The following is a 12,663-nucleotide window of genomic DNA, read 5'->3' as shown; positions in this document are numbered from 1 at the left end:
CATTTATTATTGATTGTTTCTTATGGTTATATGTTTTGTAATGGGTTTTTCACCGTGAATGGCATATCAGCTACAATATTGTTCGATTCGGGGGCTACCCGATCGTTTGTTTCACTTGCGCTTAGCAAGAGATTTAGTAGAGCTCCGGGGGAGCTAGATTGTCCACTTGAGGTTGAGATAGAAGCCGACAGGACCGTTAGGGTGGCAAGAGTACACAGAGGATGTTCTCTAAAGTTGTTTGATGAGCAGTTTCCGGTGGACTTGGTCCCTATTCCGTTGCGAGGGAATAAAGTCATACTGGGCATGGATTGGCTGAGCCCGAATGGGGCGGTGATAGATTGTGAGCTGCAGTTGGTGAGGGTTCGCACTCCCAGTGGCGGAGAGTTAGTGATTTAGGGTGAGAGACCACAACGTGGACCAGTTTTGTGTTCAGCGGCGAGGGCGAGGCGCTATTTCCAGTAGGGTTGCGTCGGTTATGTTGCCTATGTTATAGATGCTCGGGAGAAGGGCAGGATGACGGTTGATGATGTTCCGGTAGTGCGAGACTACCCGGATGTATTTCCATAGGAATTTCCTGAAATACCTCCCGAGAGGCAGGTCGAGTTTAGGATTGACCTGATCCCTGGTGCGGCTCCGATAGCCAAAGCACCGTATCGGTTGGCTCCCCCATAGATGCAGGAGTTATCTACGCAGCTGCAAGAGCTGCTAGACAAGGGCTTTATTAGGCCGAGCAGTTCGCCTTGGGGTGCATCGATTTTGTTTGTGAAGAAAAAGGATGGGTCGCACCGTATGTGTATAGATTATCGGGAGCTGAATAAGGTAATGGTGAAGAACCGTTACCCACTTCCGAGGATAGATGATTTGTTTGATCAGCTACAGGGAGCGTCTTGGTTTTCCAAGATCGATTTACGCTCCGGGTATCATCAGATGCGAGTCAGAGGCGAGGATGTACAGAAGACTGCTTTCAGGACCCGGTATGGTCATTATGAGTTCGTGGTGATGCCGTTTGGGCTCACCAACGCTCCAGCCGCATTGATAGATCTCATGAACCGCGTGTGCAGGCCGATGTTGGATCGGTCTGTGATAGTATTCATAGATGATATCTTGGTGAATTCCAAGACTCAGGAGCAGCACAAGGAGCACCTGAGAGAGGAGCTAGAGATTTTGAGGAGGGAGAGACTTTTCGCAAAGTTCTCCAAGTGCGAGTTCTGGTTGCGCGAGGTGCAGTTGCTTGGACATCTTGTCAACCAGAAGGGTATTTTGGTAGATCCAGCCAAGATAGAGGCCATGATGTAGTGGGAAGTCCCAAGATCTCTATCAGAGATTAGGAGCTTCTTAGGTTTAGCAGGGTACTACAGGAGATTCATCCAAGATTTCTCCAAGATAGTTGTACCGCTCACCCGACTGACTAAGAAGTCGGTGGTGTTTCGCTGGGGGCCTGAGCAACATGCAACATTCAAGACCCTCAGGCGGAAATTATGCGAGGCACCGATTCTTACCCTGCCAGAGGGAGTAGAGGATTTTCTAGTCTACTGTGATGCTTCGATCGCAGGTACGGAGCAGTGTTGATGCAGCGAGGCTGTGTGATAGCTTACGCCTCGAGACAGTTGAAGCCTCACGAGGCTAATTATCCTACGCATGATTTAGAGTTGGGGGTAGTGGTGTTTGCCCTCAAGATTTGGAGACATTACCTCTACGGGGTCCGTTGTACCATTTACACGGATCACAAGAGCTTGAGGTACCTCATGGACCAGCCAAATCTAAACATGAGGCAGAGACGATGGTTAGATGTGCTGAAAAATTACAACTGTGAGATCCTTTATCACCCAGGGAAGGCCAACGTAGTGGCCGACGCCCTGAGCCGCAAGGCAGCAGCAGCCCCGATCAGAGACATTTGTTTGAGGATGACAGTGATTACTCCATTGCTGGAGCAAATTAAAGAGGCGCAGGCCGAGGGCCTCAAGGAGGAGAGGCAGAAGTGTGAGAGGATCGTGGGACGAGTAGCTTCCTTTGACTATGATAGTCGAGGATTGTTGACCCTTCATGGGAGGGCCTAGGTGCCGTACTGGGGCGGAGTACGACAAGTGCTGATGGACGAGGCTCATAAGTCTCGATTCTCCATCCATCCAGGGGCAACAAAGATGTATAGAGATCTTAGACCCGATTATTGGTGGCCCTGCATGAAGCAGGATGTGGCCTGGTATGTGGAAAGATGCCTAACCTGCAGGAAGGTTAAGGCGGAGCAGCAGAGACCTCACGGTAAGATGCAGCCGTTAGACATTCCTGTGTGGAAATGGGAGGATATCACCATGGATTTCATCATTAAGCTTCCCAAGACCGCTCGAGGAGTGGACGCGATTTGGGTTATAGTGGATCGGTTGACGAAGAGTGCTCATTTTATACCGATCCAGAGAGCATATCAGCTGAGAAGCTAGCCGATATTTATGTATGAGAGGTGGTGGCACGACATGGGGTGCTTGTTTCAGTGGTGTCAGACCGAGATGTCCGTTTTACTTCCAGATTTTGGAAGTGGTTTCATGACGAGATGGGTACTCGTCTCCATTTCAGCACCGCTTTCCACCCCCAAACGGACGGACAGAGCGAGAGGACGATTCAGACCCTGGAGGACATGCTTCGGGCATGTGTCCTAGATTTCGGAGGCAGTTGGGATACGTATCTTCCGTTAGCTGAATTTTCATATAACAACAGTTACCATGCGAGTATTGACCGACCTCCCTTTGAGATGCTATATGGGAGGAAGTGTAGGACCCTGATTTGTTAGGGAAGGTCGGTCAGCGTGTCATTGGGAACACCGAAGTGGTGCTCAAGACGACAGAGTTGATCCAGCAGGTACGTAGTAGGCTGCAGACTGCGCAGAGTCGGCAGAAGAATTACGCCGATAGGAGGTGGTCAGACTTGGAGTTTCAGGAAGGCGACATGGTCCTCCTGAAGGTATCACCCTGGAAGGGTGTCATCAGGTTTCGAAAGAGGGGCAAGCTGGGCCCCAGGTTCATTGGTCCTTTTAGGGTTTTGGCACGGGTGGGTCGGGTTGCTTATCGGTTGGATCTTCCGGCAGAGCTTAGCCAGATCGACCACACTTTCCATGTTTCCCAGTTGAGGAAGTGTTTGGTGGATGAGACAGCAGTTGTTCCCTTAGAGGACATTCAGGTTGATAGCAGCCTGAATTATATTGAGAGGCCGGTCGCGATTTTGGACCGGAAGACAAAGAACTTGAGGAACAAGGTAATTCAGCTAGTGAAGGTGCAGTGGCAGCACCGGAAGGGTTCAGAGTAGACGTGGGAATCAGAGGAGAAGATGCAGGAGCATTATCTGGAGTTATTTTCAGATTTAGTAGCCGCAGACTTCGAGGACGAAGTCTGATTCAAGTGGGGGAGATTTGTAACCATCGTTTCCAAGGTATAAAATTTATTTAATTCTTCAGTTTATTTTGGGCCATAATTGAATTATTATTGTGAGTGGACCTTTATTTTGGCTCGAAGTGTAAGCAGCCCATAAGCCGTATGCGGGGCGTAACCCCCCTTATACGCTAGGCGTACTGCTTAAATGAAACGCGGGGAGGCTGAGCGTACGCGCAACGTACCCTATGGTAGGCCCAGCGTACGCGACCAGGTGGCACACCCTAATTTTAGGGGTTGAGGCTTATTTAAACCCCATTATAGCCTCCCATTTGGCCTCCTCACTTATCATTCACTCCAGAGAAACCCTAGTTCGTCCCCTTTGCTCCTTGTTTGTGTGTGTTTGATCTTTGAGCTTATTTTTTTTATAAAGAAGGAGAAGAAGAGAAGTGGAAGAAGAAGAACTTGAGCACCTTGAGCTCATATATCTGGGATCATCTTTTCTTTTGGCATTCAAAAGAGGTATAAAGCTTCCAACTTTCCTCTTGTAAGTCTAGATCTAGGAGTTTTTCGAAGTTTGGACCTTTTAGGTCCAAAGGAAGGACCTCTATATTGCAACTTCGTTTTTGGAGCTTGGGATTACTATCCTTGAAGCTCAAGTGTCCCCATAGCAGTAAAGTTTCGATCTTTGTGGCTTATATGGATCCATGCATGAGATCTAGTTGGTTTTATGGAAGTAGAATGTTATTTGTGGAAGTTTGAGCCTTTATGAGACTTGTAAGCCATCAAGTAAGCAACTTTGTGGCTTAAGTCATTTAATAAGCTTAGGATCTGGATTTGTAGCTTCTAGATCGGATTATTAAGCACTTAATGAGATGTTGGCTTAACAGAGCTGTACGCTGGGCGTACAAGGAAGTACGCGCCGCGTACAAGCCAGCAGCCAGTACACTTAGCGTACCTTGGTGTACGCCCCGCGTACGCTACTAGTTTGGGCTTCGAGTGTTGGGCCTCGGTGTGGGATGGGTTTCAGGCTAAGGGTCCTTGGGCCTTTATGGCCCATCAGAATTCAGTTGCTAAGGACCTAGGATTTAGCAACTGAGCTCATAGATCTGGGATCATCTTTTCTTTTGGCATTCAAAAGAGGTATAAAGCTTCCAACTTTCCTCTTGTAAGTCTAGATCTAGGAGTTTTTGGAAGTTTGGACCTTTTAGGTCCAAAGGGAGGACCTTTATCTTGCAACTTCGTTTTTGGAGCTTGGGATTGCAATCCTTGAAGCTCAAGTGTCCCCATAGCAGTAAAGTTTCGATCTTTTTGGCTTATATGGAACCATGCATGAGATCTAGTTGGTTTTATGGAAGTAGAATGTTATTTGTGGAAGTTTGAGCCTTTATGAGACTTGTAAGCCATCAAGTAAGCAACTTTATGGCTTAAGACATTTAATAAGCTTAGGATATGGATTTGTAGCTTCTAGATCGGATTAAAAAGCACTTAATGAGATGTTGGCTTAACAGAGCTATAAACTGGGCGTACAAGGAAGTACGTGCCGCGTATAAGCCAGCAGCCAGTACGCTCAGCGTATCTGGGTGTACGCCCCACGTACGCTACCGGTTTGGGCATCGAGTGTTGGGCCTCGGTGTGGGCTGGGTTTCAGGCTTAGGTCCTTGGGCCTTTATGGCCCATCAGAATTCAGTTGCTAAGGACCAAGGATTTATTATTAGGATTGAGTAAGGCCCAATAGAAGGGTTCTAGGCCCAATATAGAAAATTGGGCCATTAGTGGGCCTATAGTGGGGCCATAGTTGGACTTAGAAGGAATTAAGGATTTGGGCCATGTTTGTGTCCCACACCATAGTAGGGGTAAAATGGTCATTTTATCCTTAGAGGAATCCCTATTCTGATTTAGTATTTTATTTCCCATGATAGCTGGGAAGCAGCCGGAGCAGCAGTCAGGGATTTCTCATTTAGGAGTTCAGCAGTCAGCATCACAAGGTGAGTTTCCTTGCAGTAGGAATGGGTCTAAGGCCACAATGCCGGCCCGTTTAATTAGTAGTAGTTTCCGAACCTCGGTCCGATGCAGTAGTTAGAATGTTTGATGCCTACGTGGCTCAGACAGTGTTTATGTGTTATGTATTCCGGGCTACGACCCGATGCAGTATGCAATTTATGTGTTCATGCTAGTTGATATGTTTATGCTATGTTATGTTATGCTCAGATAGTTCCCGGACTTCAGTCCGATGCAGTTAGTTCTATACTTTGGTCCGATGCAGGGGACAAGGTCCCAGTCAGTTCCAGACTTCGGTCCGATGCAGTTAGTCCTGGAATTTGGTCCGATGCAGAGGGCAAGGCCCTGGTTAGTTCCGGACTTCGGTCTGATGCAGTTTCTGGACTTCAGTCTGATGCTGTGGGCAAGGCCCAGTATGTGTTATATGTTATTTTATGGTATGTGGTAGTTTGGGGGAGCTCACTAAGCTTTGTGCTTACAGTTTCAGTTTTGGTTTCAGGTAATTCCGCAATTAAAGGGAAGGGCTCGGGTTGATGGCATCGCACACACCACAGCTTCAGTTTTTCCTGGGAGTTGTTTTAGTTTTTCATAGATGTGATTTGATACAGTCTTGATACAGTTTTGTCATGATACTTTGCTATGGTTTTGAGATATTGACGTATGGGTTTTATTTTATGATATTGACATGATGTTTTCAGTAATTATTAAACAAAATTTTTTGGGTCATATTTTGGGATGTTACAAACGGGGTAAAAATGAGAAAAATAGGCTTAAGGACCCGAAACCCCTCTTAAGGAGCCGAACCCTTCTTAAGGAGCCGAACCCTTCTTAGGAGCCGAACTTGTCAGAAGCGAAGGTGTCAGAAGCGAAACCCTTGGACCGAAGCTCAGCAGACCGAGCCGAACCTCAGACTTTTGGTCCCTCCCCCTCGCACCTTCGGTCATCTTCTCCACTCTCGGTTCCTTCCCACCCTTCTCTCGGTTCTCACACTTTTAGAGCCGAACCTCACAGGTTCGGTCTAGATTGCCGTTTTTTTACCCAAACTTCATTTTAAGCTCGTTTTTCGAGATTTTAATGCAAGATTTTCTCCCAAACTCGTATTTTAACATATTAAACCCTAAATATTCATATTTAGGTATATTTTGATGGAAAATTCTTACTTAGGAATAAAAATCTAATGGGTATGGCTTAGAGGTGGAGTGTTGACTTTTCTTTAGTTTATGACACAAGCAACCTCCCATACCCACTTCATGACCAACCCACACCACTCCCCATGATACCTAGTCACTTCGTTGTACTTTTTCCCTCTCTCTCCAGCCATTCCCGCGTTCTTAGAGCTGGAACATTCATCCTCTCTCCTAACACTCTCTTATTTTCTCATTCTTCCACCAAAGATCAAACACATTTTCTCTCTCAATTCTCTCACAAAAATTCGAGATTCAAGGCATAATCCAAGGCTTTTCTCCTTCATTTGGTAAGTATCATCATCTTTCTTATGATTATTACACATCCTCCTACTCAAAATCATAGATTGCTTACACAAATTCCATCACATTGGTGTTAGATTCTCGAATCTTCAAGACAATCTTCTAAGTGTTCTACAGTTGAACACTCCTTTTCCTCAACATCCATCCATTGAAATGACACAAGGTGAGTTCATACCCCTATATTTTCATTCTTTCTTAAGTTTTAAGGGGGGGGGGGGGGGAATACAAGTTAAAACACCAAGAACACAACTAAATTCTTCTAACAACTTTCATCTCAAAAGTTGGACCCCATTCACGGACTGTTTTGGTCAACTTAAACATTTTAGTTTTCAAAACTGTACTAGATGCAAGTAGTTCCAATTGTTAACTATAAAATGACTACTTGCACATCTCCATACAATTTTTCTACGATTTATGGTGATTTTTACAAACTGTCTATCATTTCAAGAACCAATCCGGACCAGTCTGTGATTATGGACTTTTTCACACATGTTGGAGATCACTAAAAATCATGGGAAGATTTATAAACAAACTAGACTCAATTTCCAAACTCTCAGAATTTATGGATTCTAATTTGGACCTTTGATCATTTTTCTACAAATTTTCTAAGAACAGTAATAGAAAATGTTAACAACAGAAAAATGCTACCAATTTCATTTGACCTTGTAACATGTTGAGCAAGGTGTATATCTTTATGTGAATATATGTGTAACAGCCCGGAATTTCAGGTATTGTTATATTTATGATTTTAGGTGTTTTGAGAGGGGACTCGGCGAGTTGGAGCCTAGACTCGCCGAGTAGGATCGCGGATCTGGCCGCGGGTTCGCGACTGGACTCGACGAGTCCGGATATGGACTCGGCGAGTCTGCCCTGTATAGCGAAAACCCTAACCGTTCAGGTTTGGGACGTATATGAGGGACTTTATGGCCGTCATTGTTCACCCTAGCCCTCTGAGAGACACCCTAATTCGATTGTGAGCAGCTGGAGCAAGGTAGAAGACCATTGTTGATTTTGGAAGTATTGTCTTGCAAGGAAGAGGAGGATTGGTTAAGGGAACAACAAGGGAAGCCACGTTCTGAGGATTGAGGACACAGAGAGCACGTTTCAGGTAACATTTCGAATTGCATCCTTCTATGATTGATGTGTACATGGATTTAGGGTTTATTGAATCCTTTTGTGGCTAGATTGAATGTTACCTTAGTCCCCCAAACGATTGGAACCCTGTAATGGGATCTTTGGAAGTCCAGAATGTCCCATGCCTGAGCATTTCAGGAATCAATGGAGGTTTTGGATTGGAATCCTTATGCCTTAGGTCAAAATGTAAATTATGAGTCATGGGGTGTAATATGAGCACCGAAATGAGGACCTTACGTGATGAATCAGTCTAGGAAGGCCAGACCTATGAATGGTCGGAGCAGTTCTGACCTTAGAAAGCAGTTTGAGCGGTTGCATGGCATGGACTCGCCGAGTCCGATGAACAGACTCGGCGAGTAGCTTGAAGATTAACTGGGACTCGTCGAGTTGTTCTTCAGACTCGGCGAGTTGAGTCGGGGTGGCCCCGTGATTCTTCCAGGAGGAACTCGTCGAGTTAAGGAGGATACTCAACGAGTAGAAAGGGAATCTTAGAGAATTGGTGAGGACGTCTAGACTCGCCGAGTCATCCTAGCACTTCCCGAGTCCGGTCAAGTTGACCGTTGACCGTTGACCGTTGACCAGAGTTGACCTATGTCTGACTTCTTAGGGATAGTCAAACTTAGAAGATAAAAGTGTTAATAAGAGATATATGATGTTATAGGGAGATTGTAGCTCGACGGATCGAGCATGAGTGATTTCGGGATTTGCTAGCTTTCGATATTCACGAGGTGAGTCTTCTCACTATACTGTACCCGGAAGGGTTTGACTGTGTGACCGGAAGGTCGGACATGATATGTAATATATGTGTTGTATGTGATAAGTTAATTGTTATGCGTGCTATGTATGTTATGTGGGCCGGAAGGCAATATGTTATGGGCCGGAAGGCGTTGTGTTGTGGACCGTAAGGTTGGCGTGGGTAGGACCGGAAGGTTTACCCAGCAGGGACGGAAGTCCCCTGAGACACATGGACCGGAAGGTCAGGGCCTGGAAAGGCGTATGTGCGTAAGTTGTATATTGGGGAACTCACTAAGCATTTATGCTTATAGTTGTCATGTATGTGTTTCAGGTACTAGCGAGGACCGTGGGAAGGCGCCGGCGTGATCTGTACACACTGAAAGATGTTTTGTGATCTTGGGATTTAGATGATTTGTATTTTGACATGAGACTTGAAATGTTTATGCCTTGTTTTGAATAAAAATACTATATTTTGAAATGAAAAATTTGTTTGAAAATTTACGGTGTTACAAATTGGTATCAGAGCCTTGGTTTGAGGGATTCGGGTGCACCTTCGGGCGTAACTGAACTCAAACCGAGGATTTGAGGAAAACTTTTACAATAAAGGCATAAACTTTTGTAAATAATTTTATGGTAAACAAGAAAGAAGCAGTGTGTACGATCAGTCAGCGCCCGAACGGTAAAGATCCCCAAAATACCTTACAATGTTATGGTATGAGATAAGTTATGATGTGAACTGTTATGCATGCTAGCAGACTAGGTATTCATGATAGGACTAAAGTGGCCTGATTTGTGATGCCTTAGTCTAGGGAAGTTTGCCGATATGAGATGCGTGATAGCGTGCAGGTAGATAGTGCATATCAAAAGTAGAGTACTCACTATCCGGGGTTTGGGGAGGAAGATTTGGGAGGAATGCTGATGCGGTGTGGTCGGTAGTATTGGGCCCGTACTACCGAAGACACCGGGTCAGTAGGAGACCCAGGTAAGAATCCCTGGATATCGGAGACTGAGTAGGGTTGCGTTATCGAGTGCTATTATACTCGATGGAGTCTCTGATAGTTTTATGACGTATTTCAGAGACATCATGGTTAGACCACGCCACGGAGCGAGTACGAGCGGTGGAAGTGACGAGGAGATTCGTCAGATGATTCATGAGGAGGTGGCTGCAGCGATCCGGGCTGAGATTCCGGAGATGTTTGGGTCTATTAAGACCACCTTGATGGAGACTTTTGATGAGCGGTACGCCGCATTGACCGAGGCTGCAGCCGCTGCCAGGCCACAGGGGGTGACTCGTTGCTGTTTCGGGAGTTCAGCAACACGAAGCCACCTGAGTTTGATGGGACGCAGGATCCGATTGCTGCGATGAGGTGGATCGTTGATATTGAGGGGTGCTTCTACACTTGTTCATGTCCAGAGCATCTGAGAGTACGGTTCGCTTTGAATCAGCTCCGTCTGGGAGCGAAGGATTGGTGGAAGTTCGTGACGGCGAACTTCACTTTGGCAGAGATTTCAGCGGTGACATGGGAGGGGTTTACCTCCATGTTCAGAGACGAGTACGTTCCCCCGGTGGAGAGGGAACGATTGGTTCAGGAGTTCTTGACCCTCAAGCAGGGTACTGATTCGGTTGCGGTGATCACGCGGAAGTTTCATGAGAGGGCAATGTTCTGCCCCGAGTTGGTGTCCACAGAGCAGGCTCGGATGAGCCGGTACTTGGGAGTTTTGAGGAGGGATATCCGGGAGTTTGTGTCGAACTCCACCTATCATACCTTTGTTGAGCTTCAGGTGAATGCCAGGAAGCGCGAAATTGAGTTAGAGACCCAGGCTAGGGAGGAGGCCGAGTCTCAGCGGGTGGACCGGCGGCCGGCTCAGTCTCAGCCGGCAGCCAAGCGGACTAAGTCCGCCGATTCGAGGACGGGAGGTCCGAAGGGCCGCACTTGCGGAAAGTGCGGCAAGGGTCATGAGGGGGTATGTCGATCTGGTGCTTGCTACAAGTGTGGCAAGGAGGGGCACATCGCTAGGGATTGCCCCAAGGGGTTTATGGTTTGCTTTCATTGCAACCAGACAGGCCATCGGAAGGCCGAGTGCCCCCAGCTTCTTCAGGGATCTGCACCTACTGCCAGAGCTACTGCGAATCGACCGGTGAAGGCCGAGGCCCCGAGGGCTCGTGGGAGAGCCTTTCAGCTGACTGCGGAGGAGGTCCGCGCTGCGCCCGATGTTGTGGCAGGTACGCTTTATTTCATGTATTTACTTTGATGTCGAGATGTTATGCTTATGTTATGATATGCGTAGGTACTTTCCTTGTGAACTTTGTGCCTGCCTTAGTGTTATTTGACTCGGGTGCGAGTAGGTCCTTTGTATCTTTGGCTTTTAGTCGACATATCAGTGTTAGTCGTGAGTCGTTGAGTCGGCCTCTGAGAGTTTCTATAGCTGACGAGAGAGTGATTTGTGCCACGGAGGTTCTCCGGGGATGTGTGTTAAAGATTTTCGGGGTTAATTTTCCGATTGATCTGATTCCTATTGCGATGGGTGATGTCTGTGTCATTGTGGGCATGGACTGGTTGAGCCGATTCGGCGCCTTCATCGACTGTGAGCGTCAACTGGTGACTATACGAGACCCTAGTGGGGGAGTTCTTTCGGTATACGGCGAGGGTACCCATTCGGGATCAGCTTTTTGTTCGGCCGCTAGGGCGAGGCAGTGTCTACAGCAGGGATGTAAGGGTTTTGTGGCGTATGTGATGGATACGCGAGCGACTTCCGAAAGACCGAGTTCAGTTGAGGAGGTACCGGTGGTGCGTGAGTTCCCAGATGTTTTTCCCGAGGAGCTACCGGGAGTACCTCCCGTGAGGCAAGTGGAGTTTGGTATTGATTTGATTCCGGGAGCCGCGCCTATCGCTAAGGTGCCTTATCGTCTTGCACCTCCAGAGATGCAAGAGTTATCCTCGCAGCTTCAGGAGTTGCTGGGAAAGGGATTCATTCGGCCGAGCAGCTCGCCGTGGGGAGCACCTATTCTGTTCGTCAAGAAGAAGGATGGTTCACACCGGATGTGCATTGATTACCGGGAGTTGAACAAGTTGACGGTCAAGAACCGTTACCCATTACCGAGGATCGATGACTTATTCGATCAGTTGCAGGGAGCATCTTGGTTTTCCAAGATCGATCTGAGGTCGGGGTACCATCAGGTGAGAGTGCGGGATGAGGACGTTCAGAAGACAGCGTTTAGGACGCGATATGGGCATTATGAGTTTGTGGTGATGCCTTTCGGGCTCACCAATGCCCCGGCTGTGTTCATGGATCTCATGAACAGGGTATGCAGGCCGATGTTGGATCGGTCAGTGATTGTATTTATCGACGATATTCTAGTGTATTCGAGATCTAGAGAGCAGCATGAAGAAAATTTGAGGGAGGTCCTTGGGGTTTTGAGATCGGAGAAGCTTTATGCAAAGTTCTCCAAGTGTGACTTCTGGTTGCGGGAGGTTCAATTCCTAGGACATGTTGTTAATCAGGAAGGGATATTGGTCGATCCGGCCAAGGTTGAGGCGGTGATGAGTTGGGAGGTGCCGAAGTCACCCTCTGAGATCAGGAGTTTCCTTGGATTGGCAGGGTATTATCGGAGATTCATTAAGGACTTCTCCAAAGTTGCAGTGCCACTCACTAGGTTGACCCGAAAGGGGGTTGCATTCTCATGGGGACCCGAGCAGCAGACCTCCTTTGAGACACTTCGCCAAAGGTTGTGCGAAGCTCCGGTGTTAGCTCTCCCGGAAGGGATGGAGGATTTTGTAGTATATTGCGATGCATCGATTTCGGGGCTGGGTGCAGTGTTGATGCAGAGGGGTCATGTGATAGCTTATGCGTCAAGGCAGCTGAAGCCTCATGAGGTGAGATATCCCACACATGATTTAGAGTTGGGGGCAGTAGTGTTCGCTCTCAAGATCTGGCGTCACTACTTGTAT

This window comes from Lactuca serriola, chromosome 2 (assembly GCF_051521515.1).
Source record: "Lactuca serriola cultivar US96UC23 chromosome 2, Lser_US96UC23_V15, whole genome shotgun sequence".
Taxonomy (NCBI): domain Eukaryota; kingdom Viridiplantae; phylum Streptophyta; class Magnoliopsida; order Asterales; family Asteraceae; genus Lactuca; species Lactuca serriola.
This window is presented reverse-complemented; position numbering follows the sequence as displayed.